At 40.9% G+C, this 17,450-nt stretch overlaps 1 protein-coding gene across 5 annotated transcripts in view; it reads right to left on the reverse strand.

Moving 5' to 3' along the window:
• Sfmbt1 (Scm like with four mbt domains 1) overlaps positions 1–15,940 on the reverse strand; it is a 129,071-nt gene extending 113,131 nt beyond the window's left edge. For 3 of the 5 annotated variants that reach the window (XM_076836835.1, XM_076836565.1, XM_076836890.1), the window contains exon 1: positions 14,907–15,077. The gene's annotated coding sequence lies outside the window, so the exon portion shown is untranslated. Of the gene's footprint in view, positions 1–14,176; positions 14,264–14,906; positions 15,078–15,562 lie in introns of those variants that run through there. The other 2 variants (XM_076836657.1, XM_076836751.1) reach the window with 2 other exon arrangements.
• Positions 15,941–17,450: the final 1,510 nt, after the last annotated feature.

Genomic DNA, 17,450 nt, shown 5'->3' on the forward strand with positions numbered 1-17,450 from the left:
CAGAATTAGAAGGAATCTGGAATTTCATTCCATTCATTTTTAGACCAATAAAAATGGAGCCAAGGGTCGGGGTGTGGCTCAGTGGTAGAGCACTTGCCTAGCATGCGTGAGGAACTAGGTTCAATCCCCAGCACCACATGAAAAAATAAATTAATTAATTAATAAAATAAAGGTATAAAAAATGGAACCAAGTCCTTCTTTAAGCATCAAAACATATACTAATACTGTGGTGAAAATATTTCAAAATATATTTTTCCTTGACTGTGTTTTTAAAACAGAGATTCCTAAAGACACTAACTTCTCACTGATAAGCCTGCCCTCTCTTAGAATAACAACTGTGCCTGGTCCAGAGTAAAGCTGGACTCAGTGCTAACTGTTGCCTCTACTGTGCAGTCCTCACAATCTCACACCTGGCTAATCACATCTGATCAAAAGGCTGGGAAATAGTTAAGAACCATGCATCAGCTTTGGTGCAGGAGCTTTTACAACACTGACTGCTAGCACCTGAAAACAGATATTGCTTGTGATGGGCTGTTCTTCATGAAAGTGTAACAGCCCCAAATAAATGGTTGGATAGGTAATGTATACACATACAGTTCTTTAGGGAAAGATCTTCCCCCAAATGCAATTATCACTTTTAAGAAAGCATAAAGTTTTAAAGAAAAATTAATTTTTTTACCAAAATATTAAAAGCATAAACACTACCTGAAAAAGCAAATTACCAAGGTAATGTTATGTCTCAAACAAATGATTGAAAGTATAAATACAGAAGTAATACACTATAATAAAGGGCATGCTATTTCTTCTAAAACCTGATACCCCACCAAATTCTCTACAAGGCTAAATTTTTTGGTCCCTTTCCTACCATTCCACCATTTTTTTTTTAATCCCTTGGTACTGGGGACTGAATCCACTGTCTCACACAAGCTAAACAAGTATTTTATCTCTGTGCTACAATCGTAGTCCCCTTTATTTAATTTTCAAATTTTGAGACAGGATTTCACTAAATTGCCCCAGTCTAGCCTAAAACTTGCAATCCTTCTGCATCAGTCTTCTAAGTAGTTGGGATTACAAGCATGTGCCACCACACCCAGCTAAAATCAGTTTCACTTTTTAAATTAATAACAGCACTGGGCACAATGGTGCACTCTGTAATCCCAGCTACTAAGGAGGCTAGCAGGAGGATCACTAGTGCAAGGCCAGCCTTGGCAACATAGCAAGACCCTGCCTCAAATTTTTAAAAATAAAAAAATTTGTTAAAGGACTGAGAAGAAAAGAAGAGGGCTGAGGACATAGCTCCATGGTAGAATACCCCTGAGTTCAACCGCCCCCCGCCCTGTACCACAAAAAATAATACTAAAAATGTTTTTACTGGGGCTGGAGTTGTGGCTCAGTGGTAGGGCACTTGCCTTGCATGCCTGAGGCACTAGGTTTGATCCTCAGCACCACATTAAAAATTATATATATATATATATATATATATATATACACACACACACACACACACATATATATATATATATATATATATATAAAACAGACATATTGTGTCCATCTAAACTAAAAAAGATTTTTAAAAATATTTTACTATATTAGAAAAGGAAAACTTATAAAAACATACAGAACCATAAATCAAATAGCAAATGACTCAACATAAGCACCCAGCATAATAATTCTCTCAACAATTAAAGATCAAATAGGGGAGCCCAAACAATATTATAAATTTTAAAACTTCACACCCATTTAGGATATCCTATAATTCTTGCCAAGGTGCATGTTCATGGATGCAAGTTAAGAGAGTTTACCCTCTCTCCCTGTGCCTGAGCTGCTTCCTATCATCCCAGGTAGGTCCCTGTGAACCCGCCTAAATTAAAACAGCCTTGAGATCACAGTGACTGCTCATCTGCTTCTGCTGCTCTCAAAGGGGAAAAGTAGGCAACAACCTCATCAAAGATAAATACTCACTTTAGAGGGAGGCAGCACTAAAGACTTGGAAAGTGATTAAAAGGGAAAAAATTAGAGTTACTTTCTTATTTTACAATCAGTTTTTTCTAAAACTTGAGATATTTTAGCCTATATTAAAAATATTTATACCAACAAGTATATGAACAAGTATTCACAAATCACTTAACTATCTGGCCTTTACTTCCACAAAAATTGTTTCTGAAAGCAATACCCTCCACCAATGTTAGCCCATTCCCATACCTCCATCAGTGTATCTTCCATAGTAGACACTTTGTACCTTTTCACAGCACTTAAAAATAAGCTCTTCCCTATCATGTCTTATCCTGGGACACTATAGTTTCTCAAGGACATAGAACTTACTCAACTTTGCATTCCCTAAACCCCTGGCACCAGTGATTTCACATCACAACTATTGTGTTTGTCAAATTAATTTCTATGTTATCAGACAATGGTACCCCTAATTCACTAAATGAGTAAAACAATTCAACTAACACATTACTGCCTTCAGAAGTTCTGTCATTTTCACAAGCGAAGGAAATTCAGTGCCTGCCAAGTGCAGTAGAGGTTCATTATTTCTAACTAAGTCTGTGTGTGCACACTGCAGCTACCTTTCTCAACAAAAATGGATGGAAAAATCAGCGAGGTTATTAAAGCCAAAGCCCCGAGTAAATTTGTTAAGGCATCATTCATAGGCAATTTACTTGCTCTTCAGTCCTCTTGAAATCCTGTGAAGTTAAAACATGCCTTCAAGACATTGTTTTTTTCCACTTGCTCTTTAAACATAGGATGGTCCAACTTGTCAGGCTGCCCTGTTGTTTACAAAGCCTTCCTCTGTACAAAGAACTTGATTAATCCTAATTGCGTGCTGATTTCTGTACTTCCTTTTCTCAAATCTCTTCTTGAAGATAACTTATGAGCTCTATCAACTTAAATTTTGACATCGAGTATGAAAGTGTTTCTTTGCCAGGAGTCCAACTAAGTCACATCCTTTTGTCACACACTCCTGCCATTCAACTAAGTCACATCCTTTTGTCACACACTCCTGCCATTACATACTGCCTTGTCTTGTACCCAAAAGCCATGAGCCAAGAAACCATGGGCTGAAACCATGAGCCAAAATAACCTTTCCTCTTTATATGCTGATTATCTCAGGTATTTGTATAATAACAGAAAGCTAACATGTTCTCTTTAAGAAAGCACTTAACAAAAAATGGCAGTATAAACAGGAGGTGTTGAAGAAGTATATATGCTGAGAGGTATTCTGAAGTTCTTCTGACATAGGGAAATGAAGAAGAACTTGGACTACAAAGATGCATAACACTTTTTTTTTTTTTTTTTTTTTTTTGGTAGTACTGGAGACTCAAACCCAGGACCACGTGCATGCTAAGCAAGCACTATACCACTTAACTAGCACTACACCACTTAACTACATCCCCAGCGGGAAATACATAATACTATAAGGTTTAACCATAAAATGCCTCAAGATTCCAAATCACTTTCTTTAGGAATTCTACATTAGAACAGGAACATGTGACTAGAATTCCTTATCAAGTAGCCCAGAAAAAAAAATCAGCTTTTTAAAACTTAGCTATAGGGGCTGGGATTGTGGCTCTGCGGAACGGGGTTCGATCGTCAGCACCACATAAAAATAAAAGGCTTGTGTTGTGCCCATCTACACCTAAAAAATAAATATATTTTTTAAAAAACTTTGCCAAGGCAAATGAACAAAAGAATATCAAAAAACATTCAGAAATTGATATATTAGCCAACCCTTGCTGCTGCAATATCCTCAAAAACCAGAATACAAAAAAATTAACTGAATTTATAATAAGCAACACACTGAGGCCTTGAGCTTTAAGGGCATGATCAACATCTCAGCAGTCTAAAGACATCTTCAGATGCTTCAGTTTCCCAAGACTGAGCTTATCTAGGGATTTTGCCTACACCAACTCTTCTGCAACAAGTTGTATGGGGTGGCGGGGAGCAGCTCTGGATGACTTTGTCATCAACTCCTCTGACTTTACTAGACCCAGTTCCTCTACCTTCTGCATTATGGAGGACAAGAATTGGCTGGAGAACAATCTACCTTCAAACATTAACTCAGAAAAAAATTTAAAAAACCAAAAAACTCTGTAAATCCTAGAAAGTTTTTCTTAATTCAAGCAAATTCAATTGTCATCAGTCCATGATACTGTTTATTGTAGGAAAAAAATAAAAAACTGGAAATAACTCAAAATGTACACAAATTATGATACATCCATGTAACAAATCACTAGGCAACCACTAAAAGAATAAGACAGACCTATAAGTACTTGGGATGTATCCAAGATATTTTAAATAAAAAGAGCAAAATACAAAATAATGCATAAAACATACCACTATTTGGGGTGTTTTTTAATGTAGATAGGAAAATATATGCTATTGTATAAATAGAATTTTTCTGACAAAATACAAAAGAAACAGGGAATAATGGTAACCTATAGAAGGGACTGAGAAACTGCAGGTTTCAGCAAAAAGGAGTATACTTTTTCACTATTCAAAATAATATTTTATACATAGATCTGCATCTCTACTTAACTTTCTTTATTTTAATATATATATATATATATATATACATATATATATATATATATTTAAGTTTTAGGTGGACACAATATCTTTATTTTACATTTATGTGGTGCTGAGGATCGAACCCAGTGCCTCGTGCATGCTAGGCAAGAGCTCTACCACTGAGCCACAACCCCAGCCCCCTCTACTTTGTTTTTTTTTAATATTTATTTTTTAGCTGGACACAATATCTTTATTTTTATGTGGTGCTGAGATCGAATCCAGGGCCTCGCATGTGCTAGGCGAGCGCTCTACCACTGAGCCACAACCCCAGCCCAAACTTAACTTTTTTTAAATGACTACTTCAGTCTAGGATATGATTAAAAAATAAAGCAACAGAAGAAAAAAGTAATGCCTATAAGAAGCAATCTTATCTTTCTAAACTATAGCCAGGCACCGTATAACAACATTTCTGTTAACAATGGATTTGAGGGCTGGGGTTATGGCTCAGTGATAGAGCGCTCACCTAGCACGAGCAAGATGCTGGGTTTGATCCTCAGCACCACATAGAAATAAATAAATAAAATAGAAGTATTGTGTCCAACTACAACTAAAAATTTATTTTAAAAAAAAACAATGGTTTTGAGTATACAATGGTGGTTCCATAAGAGTATATTGCTTAGAGATGTTGTAGCTATCACAGCCATCTAAGTTTAAGTATATGCTATGTAGTCACAATGATGAAATTGCTAAACTTTGTATTTCTCAGAACATGTCCCTGCACAACTGTATTTCTGAATTTCCTGAGGAACAATTTGAATTCAGTAAAACAGGTGAGTAAAGGGACAGAAGTATAAAGAGGTCCCTTCTAAACTCCTTCTTTATAACTTCAGTAACTTTCAACTTCTTGCCATAATGCTAAAAACAATTCCTCTTCGTTCTTGAATAAAGAATATTTCCATTTTTAAGTGCTTGGCTCCATGAAAGATTCTATTATAGCTGGTCGCCATGGCACATGCCTTTAATCCCAGCAGCTTGGGAGGGTAAGGCAGAAGGATCAAAAATTCAAGATTAGCCTCAGCAATTTAGCATGGCCCTTAGCAACTTAGTAAGACCCTGTCTCAAAATTTAAAATAATAATAATAATAACAAAAACTTAAGGGGCTGGGAATATGGCTCAGTGGTTAAGCACCCCTGGGTTCAATCTCTGGTACCAAAAAAAAAAAAAAATCAATTATATTAGTAAGTTTGCAACTAAAGTTCAATTATATTTCATGTTTACATAAAACACTAATTATATTTTATGAATAGGCAGCTTCACATAATATTGTTTCTCAACTATTCAGATTTATAAGAGTCTAAATTTCCTAAATTCACCACAGGCATCAATTCAGTACAGGGTTTCCCCTCACATAATTTCAAAATTTCCAAAACTTATCCATTTCCAGGGAGGATGAGGGTAGGGGATATAGGGGATATTATAGGCAAAATTTAAGCCTATGGAATCCTCTTCCACTTCTGAAGATCCCACCCATTCCAGCCCATCCTCAGGACCACAAGTCCTTATCCAGAAGCAGCTATCATCAGGGCTTCCCAGTAAGAGCCTGGATTCATTAACACTAGTAGAAGGCAAGAGGATCCACAGATTTGTTTCTGAAGCTCAACCAGTTGCTCACGTGCCTGCAAATAATAGTCATCAGTCATCCCAGGCAAACAGAATTGGAGCTACTCCACCTCACACCCATGAATAATCAAGCTGCTAAAGGCCTCTTTGTAACTACCACCATGAAAAGTAGTAAAGCAAAAAGATTGACGTTAATGTCCTTCAACTTGATTTTTACTATTGTAAATGCATTACCAAACATCTAAAGATATGCAGTTATCTTAGAAAAAGTGAAAAAAAAATGCTTTCAAAACGCTGAGAGGGGAAATTTTGCTAACCTAAAACTTGAACGAAAACAGAAACTTCAAGCACAAAATATAACAAAATACTGATATCTCATCTTGAAAAAAAGTCTAAACATTTGGAATTAAACTATAATACTAGAAAAAAAGTCTCTGGCATTAAAAAATACATGTATTTCCTGGGCTGGGGATGTAGCTCAGTAGTAGAACACTTGTCCCAAGTGTGAGGCACTGGGTTAGATCCTCAGCACCACATAAAAATAAATAAAATATTGTGTCCATCTACAACTAAAAAAAAATATTTTTAAAAAAATACATGTATTTCCTATATCACTAATTGTTTGTGTATTTATACCTCCATTTAACATATATATTTTTCCCAGCACTGTTCTTAGTATCAGAGATACTGTGATAATTAAGATACAATTCCTGCCTGTGCAGTTTATAACAGTAAACACAAGAAACAAGACTATTTTTATTTCTCCCACAAGAAACAATAGGGGAAGAATCTTTGAAATAGGTACATCGATTTTAATGTCCTGTAAGTGTGGTTTTAAAGCATTTTATTATGAATTAAATGAGCCGAGGGCTGTGGTGCACACCTGTAATTCTAGAGGCTTGGGAGGCTGAGACAGGACGATCACAAGTTCAAAGCCAGCCTCAGCAACTTGGCGGGCCTTTAGCAACTTAGTGAGATCCTATCTCAAAATAAAAAATAAAAATGGATTGGGGATGTGGCTCAGTGGTTAAGCAATCCTGGGCTCAATCCCCTGTACCAAAGAGAGAGAGAGAGAGAGAGAGAGAGAGAGAGAGAGAAAGAGAGAAATGTTTTGGGAAGGGTTAAGGAAGGCTTCATGATTGGGTTGAACTCTCCACTATGAAAAGGAACCAAGTGTAAGAAACTTGAGCAGGACTCAAAAACCATGTGGCTGGAGTATGGAAAAGTAAGGCAGGGCACAAGGGACTGTTGCTGGGATTACAGGTATCAAAGGCACTGCAAATACTTGTTAAAAACTCTCAGGGTTTCTCTGCTTCCTGACCACACCAAGAACAGAGCAAAATTCCTCAACTGGGTTCTTCCCCAATTGTGGCTGCCACAGCTTGGGCCCAGAGCATTGGAGTCAGCATCTACGAACTGAGAACTCTGAAACCATAAAATAAACTTTTTCTCTCTTAATAAAATAAAAGCAGCAGTACATGCCTAGCAACTCTGGCAGCTAAAGCAGGAGGATCACAAGTTCAACTCAACACGGCCCTATACAACTTAGCAAGACCCTTTCTCAAAATAAAAAGTAAAGTTTTTTTAAAAAAGGACTGGGGATCCTCATCCCAGCTGTGTGAAAGGGTGAGACAGGTATTCAAAGCCAGCCTCAGCAACAGTGAGGTACTTAGCAGCTCAGAGAAACCCTGTCTCTAAATAAAATACAAAACAGGGCTGGGATGTGGCTCAGTGGCCAAGTGCCCCTGAGTTCATCTCCAGTACCCCCGCCCCCCGGCAAAAAAAGGACTGGGGATATGGTTCAATGATTAAGCACCCTTGGAGTTCAATCTCCCATACAAATAAATAATAATAAAATAAAATTTCTTCCAATACAAAAGTAATAATTTGGAATTCAATGATTTGCCAGTCAATACTTTAAACTTGATATCAACAACAACAACAAAGAAAAAATTGAGTTATTTTAACAATTGCTGCATTTCTCAGCTCATCTCATGTCATTCCAAATGTGTAACTGTCCCACATGTTTTTATTTGTTTGTTTTAGTATGGGGACTGAACTCAGGGGCACTTAACCACTAAACCACATCCCCAGCCCGTTTTGTATTTTATGTAGAGCCAGGGTCTCACTGAGTTGCATTCGGGCCTTGCTAAATTGCTGAGGCTGGCTTTGAACTTGCAATCCTCCTACCTCAGCTTCCAGAGCTGCTGGGATTACAGGCGTGCACCATCAAGTCCCAACCATACAATTTTTTTCTTTTGAGGGATTTTCTTGGTGGCACCAGGGATTGGATCCAGGGGTGCTTTACCACTGAAATACACCCCCAGTCCTTTTTGTTATTTATTTTGAGACAATCTCACTAAATTGCAGAGGTTGACTTCCAATGTGCAATTCCCTCCCACCTCAGCCTCCCAAATAGCTGGAATTAGAGGTGTGTGCCACCAAGCCTGGCCGTCCTACACTTTTGATTGCCAATGGCCCATATTCTCTAATCTAAGACCCTCTTCCAAATACGTTCTCAGAACAGAACTCAACCTTCTCCTACAAAACAGATGCTCTCAACTACCCTTTCTACCCCAAATCAGATTAGTAATTAACCTTTCACTTAAAGAAGCAAAAACATCAAAAAGGAACCAATGCAAGCAGCACAGGACAACCTCTCCATTCAGTTAAGTCTTTGGCTCTCTGAAGTAATTCAACTATCAAATCACAAAATTCAATAGAAACCTAATATCATTTAACACAATATACAGACCACACTTTTTGTGATCACCTGAAAGCAAAGAAAGTTGAATAAGTTTTGTTTCTTTAAGTTGTAAATAGACACAATACCTTTATTTTATTTGTTTATTTTTACGTGGTGCCATGGATCGAACCCAGTGCCTCACACATGCCAGGCAAGCACTCTACCACTGAGCCACAGCCCCGGCCCTTGAATAAGTTTTTTATAAACATTTCTTCAATAAAACAGACTAAAAGAAAAATTATATACAAATTCTCAGCTGCCTTTGAGTTATAGGAAAAGGTTTACAATAAAATTTGTTAAAACTTCTGTGGTGAAGTCATATAATTTTTCTATTAATAACTTGTCTTTGTTCTTATCCTTCCTCCCACTTTTGAAAAGTTTACACATGAATTTACAACAACCTGACCACATCCTTTCTATTTTAAATCATTTTCCAGTGGGGCTAGAATCAGTTGAAGAATGGTAGAGTCAAAACCATAAAAACCCTACTCCCTAAAGTCTAAAGGTTCAAAATCTCCGAGGTAACCAAAATCCCCAGACACTTTCATCCGATTTAATAACTGTGTATACAGAGAAATAATTTTTTCAAATATAAGACACCCTAGTTAGATAACAAACATTAGTCACTGAAGAAAAATATCCCACCATAACAAAGCTATACCATTTACTATTACATGTTATTTTGCTCTCACTTATATAATATTGATTATCAGCCAAATAATTTCAGAAATTAAAGTTTTAGGAATTTATAAGATAGAAAGTTTTAATGTAAAAAATATTCAGCGTTCAAAATACCTGTCTAAATAAAGGTCATCTGTTTTGTATACTGTGTTCATTTAATAGGAACATATCATGAATTCAAAATATATTTTTAAAAAAAACATAATTAAAAGTCTGGACAGTTCACCTTTCTACAGACTTTAAAGTAAAATGACATGTGAGTCTATATCACCATTTCATATCTAACCCTGCTGTAGTTCTTACTGTGAAAGCAAAAGTACCTGACAAATGCAGTAAAATCATACTTTTTTTTTTTTTTTTTTGGGTGCTGGGGATTGAACCCAGGGCCTTGTGCATGTGAGGCAAGCACTCTACCAGCTAGATCCCCAGCCCAAGACTATAGATTTTTTTTTAAGAATTTCTTTTTTGGGGCTGGGGATGTGGCTCAAGCGGTAGGGCGCTCGCCTGGCATGCGTGTGGCCCGGGTTCGATCCTCAGCACCACATACAAACAAAGATGTTGAGTACGCCGAGAACTAAAAAATAAATATTAAAAAAATTCTCTCTCTCTCTCCCTCTCTCTTTATAAAAAAAAAAAAAAAAAAAAATTCTTTTTTAGTTGTAAATGAACACAATACCTTTATTTTGTTTATTTTTTTATGTGGTACTGAGGATAGAACCCAGTGCCTCACACATGCTAAGTGAGCACTCTACTACTAAGCTGCAACCCCAGCCCCCAAGATTATGAATTCTAAAGGAAAAAAATCAGAGTTTACAAGGAAACAAATACATCCTACAGCCTTTTTAATTTTATTTTGAGACAGAATCTGACTAAATTGCCCAGGCTGTCCTCAAACTTGGGATCCTCCTGCCTTTGCCCAGTGAGTATCCTGAATTACAGGCATGTGTCACCACGCCCAGTTAGGAAATTCCCTTTCATGTTTCTGTTTCTTACTTTGCTTCCCTTTAGTTCATCTCTTAAAGATTTAACAAATTTTAAATAATCTGATAATGAAAAAACAGAAACCTAGAAATAGTCAAAAAAAAAAAAATGGTAGTTCTACTACAGCTAAATCATCAAGCACACTCTGGGTTAATGATGCTATATGAAATGTGGGTGAAAAAGACGAATCCAGCATAGTTCTTGGCCCATCAACTGGTCAGTTTCACTTAAACACAGAAAGTCAGAATTCTTCAGTGAAATAATTTCACAAAAGAAAACTGTGGAACTTTGTGAACTATCCCCCCCATATATGCCTAACACAGGAAGGACTGAAGACTGTTCCTAGTTTCTATCACATAGACTTCCTTGCAGTAAAAAACATAGGCCTTTGTTAGAAACTAACAAAGTAAAAATTCACTTACACTTCTAACTCCTCTCCTTTAGTAGTAGAAACAAGAACACAAAGGATACATTAAAAGGTATTTAAAAAGGATAAGTAAATTGTTGCATACTTGCTTTCTTGGATAATATTTAGAAAAACATCTTCCCAAATTGAGGTCTAATACAAAAAGGCATCTTTGAAATTCTTGTAAAAATCCATACCTAACAATTTTTAGTTACCTTGTTTATTTCCTTTTTAGAATTTTAATGATTTGATTAAACACGATAAATATCCTGCATATATAAATCAAGTTAATGGCTGTCATTTAAAAATTTGTTAAAACTTGATACCCACATCTTAATTCACTGAATCTTAAAAAATCAATTTCCATTCAATTTTCTCTAAAATTCTAAGGCTTCATTTTTAGGAAGGAGGAGTGCTGGAATAAAACTCAGGGGTACTCAACCACTGAACCACATCCCCAGCCTATTTTGTATTTTATTTGGAGACAGAGTCTCACTGAGAGGATTAGCGCCTCGATTTTGCTGAGGCTGGCCTTGAACTCACGACCCTCCAGTCTCAGTCTCCTGAGCTGCTGGGATTACAGGTGTGTGCCACTGCACTCAGCCTGTCATTGTTTGGGTTTTTTTGGTTTTGGTTTTTTTTAGTTGTAGATGGACACAATACCTCTATTTTATTTATTTTTAATGTGGTGCTGAGGATTGATCCCATGGAAAACAGTATGTATTAAGCAAGCGCTCTACTGCTGAGGCACATCACCAGCCCTGTTTGTTTTAAAATACTGGAGGTTGATGGGGCTGGGGATGTGGACTAGTGGTAGAGGGCTTGCCTTACATGTGCAAGGTCCTGGGTTCGATCCTCAGCACCACATACAAATAAATAAATAAGATAAAATGACTGTGTACAACTACAAAAAATAAATTAAAAAAAAAAAAAAAAAGATACTGGAGGTTGAACCCAGGGACACTATACTGCTGAATCCACACTTCCCTCCCCAGCCTTTTTATTTATTTATTTTTAAACAGGGTCTCCCTAACTTCCTGAGACTGGCCTTGAACTTGCAATCCTCCTGCTTCATTTTCCTGAGTAGCTGGGATCACAGGTGTGCACCACCAGATGGGGCAAATTCTGTTTTAACAAATTAATTTATCTACTGACATCTTAAAACTTTGACTTGGGAAAATTCATGATTCATCCTTCAAACTTACTCTCCACAAACATACCTGTTTTTGTTTTTGTTTTTTTTGCCTTGTGACTCATTGGGTTTGTTTTTTTTTTTTTTTTAATTATTGGTTGTTCAAAACATTACATAGTTCTTGACATATCATATTTCACACATTTGATTCAAGTGGGTTATGAACTCCCATTTTTACCCCGTATACAGATTGCAGAATCACATCGGTTATACATCCACTTTTTTACATATTGCCATACTAGTGTCTGATGTGTTCTGCTGCCTTTCCTATCATACTTGTATTTTAAAAATGGGCAGTAACAGAATAATACCATATCTGTGAGCAAAAGAACTCCCAATAATCACAGATCCAAATCTGCTAAAAAGTTACCTTCTGACTACAAAGTCTCTCAGGTTGGAAGTTTACCTTATTCTAGATACAAAAAAACCTTAACAGTTATTATCAAAGCAAACAATCATGATGAAAATGACCATAATTTTAAGTTTACATAACTGCTGTCCTCGAGTATAATTATTAATATTGCCCCCCTTCCAGCTTCTAAAGGGTGCTGTTCTGTGACAAAACTCCTCTATGGTGATAGAAGTCAGAATAGTGGTTGCCTTGGGGAGGGCACATGTATAATGAATGGGAGGGACTCAAAGGGAGCCCTCTGGGGGCCTGAAAATGCTCTGTATCTTGATCTGAATGTGGTTATCAAGGCATATGATACATTAAAAAAAAAAAGTTTGAAATATACTTTTAAGGGCTGGGGATGGTTTGAAATATACTTTTAAGGGCTGGGGATGTGGCTCAAGCGGTAGCACGCTCGCCTGGCATGCGTGCAGCCCGGGTTCGATTCTCAGCACCACATACAAACAAAGATGTTGTGTCCGCCAAAAACTAAAAAAAATAAATAAATAAATATTAAAAAAAAATTTTCTCTGTCTGTCTCTCTCTCTCACCTCTCTCTTTAAAAAAAAAAAAAGAAAAGAAATATACTTTTAAGATCTTACCTCAAGAAAAAAGGTATAATTTCTTAAGCACGTTTAAATACATTTTTGAATGTCTTTATTCAAATAATTACAAAAATTTAGACGACACCACGTTTTTAAAAAATGTATTTATAAAGATGCACCTTCGTGGAACCATAGACTGATTTTAACATCTTTCATGTTAAAGTCACCAAATTTTAGTACCAAAAGCACACAGAAAGATATCTATTTATCCTAATTTCGCAAATAGGTAAAAATCAAAATCCATATAGGTTTAGAAATGTACCCAAGATAAGGCAGCTAGTCAATGACAACGGTAGTCACAGAACTGTTTCCTGTTTCTGGCCACTCCCGTTTCCACCGGGCCGTTACTTTTCTGAAACTGCAAACAAATCTGAACTTTGAGTGTACCTGTGGCCTAAAAGGACTCAACATACGACTTCAAACACCGGTTAACAGATCCCAAAGTGTACACGTGTAGACACTCCTCCAGCCTCTCAAGATGATAGGCAAGTTAATGTACATTTTACTTCAGATGCCATAAAGTTAAATACGATATCTTAAAGAGGTGGTTCAGGACAAGACATACGCAGATACTGTCAAAATGCACCTTACTTCCTTTCAAATCTCTTTGACGGTTACTTGATTCTCAAAGACACCACTGCAGAATAGGGCTCGCACGCGCGCGCGCACACACACACACCCCACATCACTTGGGGCCATTAACCAGCACTGCTTTGAGTGACCCGCTGGGAACAGCACCCACCAAATAAAAGCCAGTTTTCTGACTGGAACGTCCCACCCCATTCCCAGCGCAAAGCAAGATCTATAGATGACCTGTGCCTGATAGCTCAGTTTTAGACCCCACTCGAACAACTGACATTTTGGGAAAAAACTTGACCCAACGTACATTCTTTCAGCGGGAATTTATGTTCTCCCAAGGCGTATCTGCTCCGCATAGAGCAGGCCTTAATTCCCAGGACACTCTGCTCGCCTCTACACTGCCTCCTTTTCAGCGTCCAAAACCAGACTTCAAGAATAGGAATTGAAACGGTCACGGACCTGCGGAGTGCCTCGGGACTCTGTCCAGGTCCGCGAGGAGGTTGGCCAGCAGCGCCCGACGATCTGCAGAGCCAGGGAGGCCCGCTCACTTCACAACGGTGGCTATGCAACCGGTTGCGGCGACCGCTAGACGCTCCGCAACCGCGCAGCGGCCGCCTGGGCCCTCCGAAGTTCCGACCCGCGGCGCGGGCGACTCGCCCAGCCCCTGCTGCGGGTTCGCGCCCCGCCCGGAGCGAGCCCGGGGGGCGGGTCCGCGGGGGCTCGGCGGGCGGGAGCGCGGGGCGCGCACTGGGGGCCCAGTGCGCCAGGGAACTTGGGCGCCCGCCGCTGCGGTCGCCCGACCACTTTCCTTTCACGCCTCCTACGGGCTGACGCGCGTTGCGCTGCCGGCCCGGGGCCGACGGCCGCCGCCGCCGCTCGCTGCCGCGGCGAGGTGCCCAGGCGCGCCCCTGCAGCCCGGCCGACCGACGCGCGGAACCGCGCGAGGCCGCGCGCGGGCGCCGCGCTCCCCCCGCCCGCCCCCGCCCCCAACGTGCCGCCGCCGCCGCCGCCGCCGCCCGTTGGCGCCTCAGCCCGCGCACCCGCCGCCCGCCAGCTCCCGGCGGTTTTCCGTTGGCAAAGTTGCGCGGCCGCTTCGAGGGGGGCGCCGCGCGGTCTCCCGCCCCGGCGCCGCCGCCGCCCCTTCAGGCCGCCGCGCGGGAAGGCCCAGCCAGCGGCCCCGCTTTTTTACCTGCCGGGAGTTTTCGCGCGCGCGCTCGCTCTATCGCTCGCTTTTCCCCCTCTCGCGCTCGTTTCTTTCTTTCTTTCCTTCTTTTCGCTCGCCGGCGCGGGCTCTTTTTCCGCTCGCGCCGCCCGCGCTTGCCCGCTCGCGCCCTCCTTCCTGCTGGGCTCGGCGGAGCCGGGCGGCCGGCAGCTCTCCCCGCCCCCCTCCACCCGCGCTCCGGCGGAGGCGGCGGCGGCGCTCCGCGCTCCGACTCATTCCAATATGGCACGGGCGCAAGGCGCATGCGCCCGCGCCCCCCCCCCCCGCCCCGGATCCGCGGTCCTCCCGGCAGCCCGCGCCCCTCGCGCCGTGCGCGTGGCGCCCCCCGGCTGGGCCTCCCCACACCCGCCCTCGCGTCTGCCGGCCCGGCCCGGGCTGCGCAGGAAGCGAAGGGTAGACGAGCTGGGGCCCTGGGGTCCAGCGCCTCCCGCCGCCCCCGCTCGCGCGTCTAGCCGGCACCTTTCTTAGGACGCCCGGGAGGCGGTGGCGGAGGGCACGAGGCGGGGGCTTCGGGTCCCCGACGACGTTATGGCCGGATACGGACGGGCCCGGACTGGGAGACGCGCTCTCGAGAACCTAGTGCTGGTTCTGGCTCTGCTCTGATTCAGGAGGGAAGGGCCTACCTCGGCTTCTTGACCGAACCACGGGGAACCTAGTGGAGTCCTGGGGGTCGTTCCTTGTGTCCGGTTCGGGACGAAGGGCGCTGCTGTAGTCCGCACGTGACCGCCCGGGGCAAGATGGCATTAACGGAGAAACGGACCCAGAGGCGTCGGGAATCCCAGATGGGCGCGTGCCACCGCCTGACGCCTGTCCACGTCGGAGGTCTGGCACGTCGTTTTTAGGTTCTAGAAAGGCACCCAGGTGTCCCCTCTCTACCGAGTCTGATTCGTGCCTTTATGCGCACCCGATGTCTTCAGGCTTCCTCAGAAGGCGCCCTGTAAACCTGAGTTTTCTTAACGAAGAGGCACAGAACAGTTGCCGAATGTGGGCGAGAGCTCCGAGTTCTGGTGAAATCAGCTCAAAGGTGGCTGCGTCGGCCTCGAAGTCCGAGGTGCCCAGAGGCGGTTACGTTCTGGAGCTCGTCCCTTCCCCCTTCAAGCGCAGATGCACCTGGGGGACACACACACACCTGATCAGGAAAGTTCCCCTGGAAGGGAGTCCCAGTGCCAGTGAGATCGCGAGTGCAGTACTAAACTCCTGGGCCCTGGTAAGAGAGTTCGGTCAAGACGCTGATGGCCCCTACCTTTCAGGGAAAAGGAAGCGCCCCCCCACAAGAAGTTCTGGGATACCCGCAGTGTGCTAGACGCGGGCTCAGTCCACCTTTCACTGATTTCAGCCGCCCTGGGAAATATTATATCACTTTACAGACAAACTTCCTCAAAGTCACGCTGCAGGCTGTATTTGAATTCAGATTCTTTTTTTTTTTTAAGCACCACTGAAAATAAAATATGACAACCAGTGAGACAGAGATGTAAAAAGATTTAAGTATCCAATCATTTCTATAGAATTTGACATTTCAGACAGAAAACCTTCCACATAGACACGTATCTTTACACAATTAGAACCACACGTTTTCATTTGCTACTTTCATTAACATTTTTCTTTTGTTAACATAATTCATTTTTAGGGAGTGCAGGTACCCCTATCCATCCACTTAATCTCCTGGTATAGTATATTTTGTTACTTTGAGATTGTTTGCCAATATATCCTTGAATTCTGCACATGGGACACATTCCCTGGGATTGGGAAAGCTCCAGGTGGAAAGCTATGAGTGGCCAAGAACAGCAGAGTGATTTTGCCCTACAGTGACTTTGACTTTCCCAAGTAGCTGCACCATTTATTCTATCACCTCCAAGGAACAAATGTAAGGAGTTTAATACACAATTCTAAGCATTGAGTGCCGTCTTTTCTCCCCTACATTAATAATGTCTATGGATAGTTCAAGGTTACCTTACTAACCATTTTTTTAGATGACTAAACATTCAAAATTTCCTATCTTCATTCCCATTTTTGTGAATGATCTGTTCATATCCATTTATCTGTTGGGGCCTTATACCTCTTCTAACTTTGAACAAGCATTTTTTTTTAACAGATATTACTCCTTTGCAATCACTGATGCAAATTTTTCCAGTCCGTTGTTCTTTTTTGTTTTATTCTAATGTTCAATTTGTCATTTATGATTTTTTTCATTACTTTAATACTAATGAAGTAAGCTTTCTTCCACCCATCTGATAATCTATTTTCCGCTAGTTTTATACAATCTCATTTCATATTTAATTCCTTGATGACTATATGCTGAATTTATTTTACTTTATTTTGGAGTAAAATGTGGATTTAACTCATCCCCTCTGTTACCAATTGTTATTGCTTATGCAGTCACCATTTATCAAGCAGTTCTTCCCTTGTGATTTGTTTAGTTAAACATACTTTTATGGGTGGTATATTTTTTAATTTTCCATTTCCTTCCATAGGCCTTGGTTTAAGCAAAGACTACATGTATATAAATATTGG

This window comes from Callospermophilus lateralis, chromosome 1 (assembly GCF_048772815.1).
Source record: "Callospermophilus lateralis isolate mCalLat2 chromosome 1, mCalLat2.hap1, whole genome shotgun sequence".
NCBI lineage: Eukaryota > Metazoa > Chordata > Mammalia > Rodentia > Sciuridae > Callospermophilus > Callospermophilus lateralis.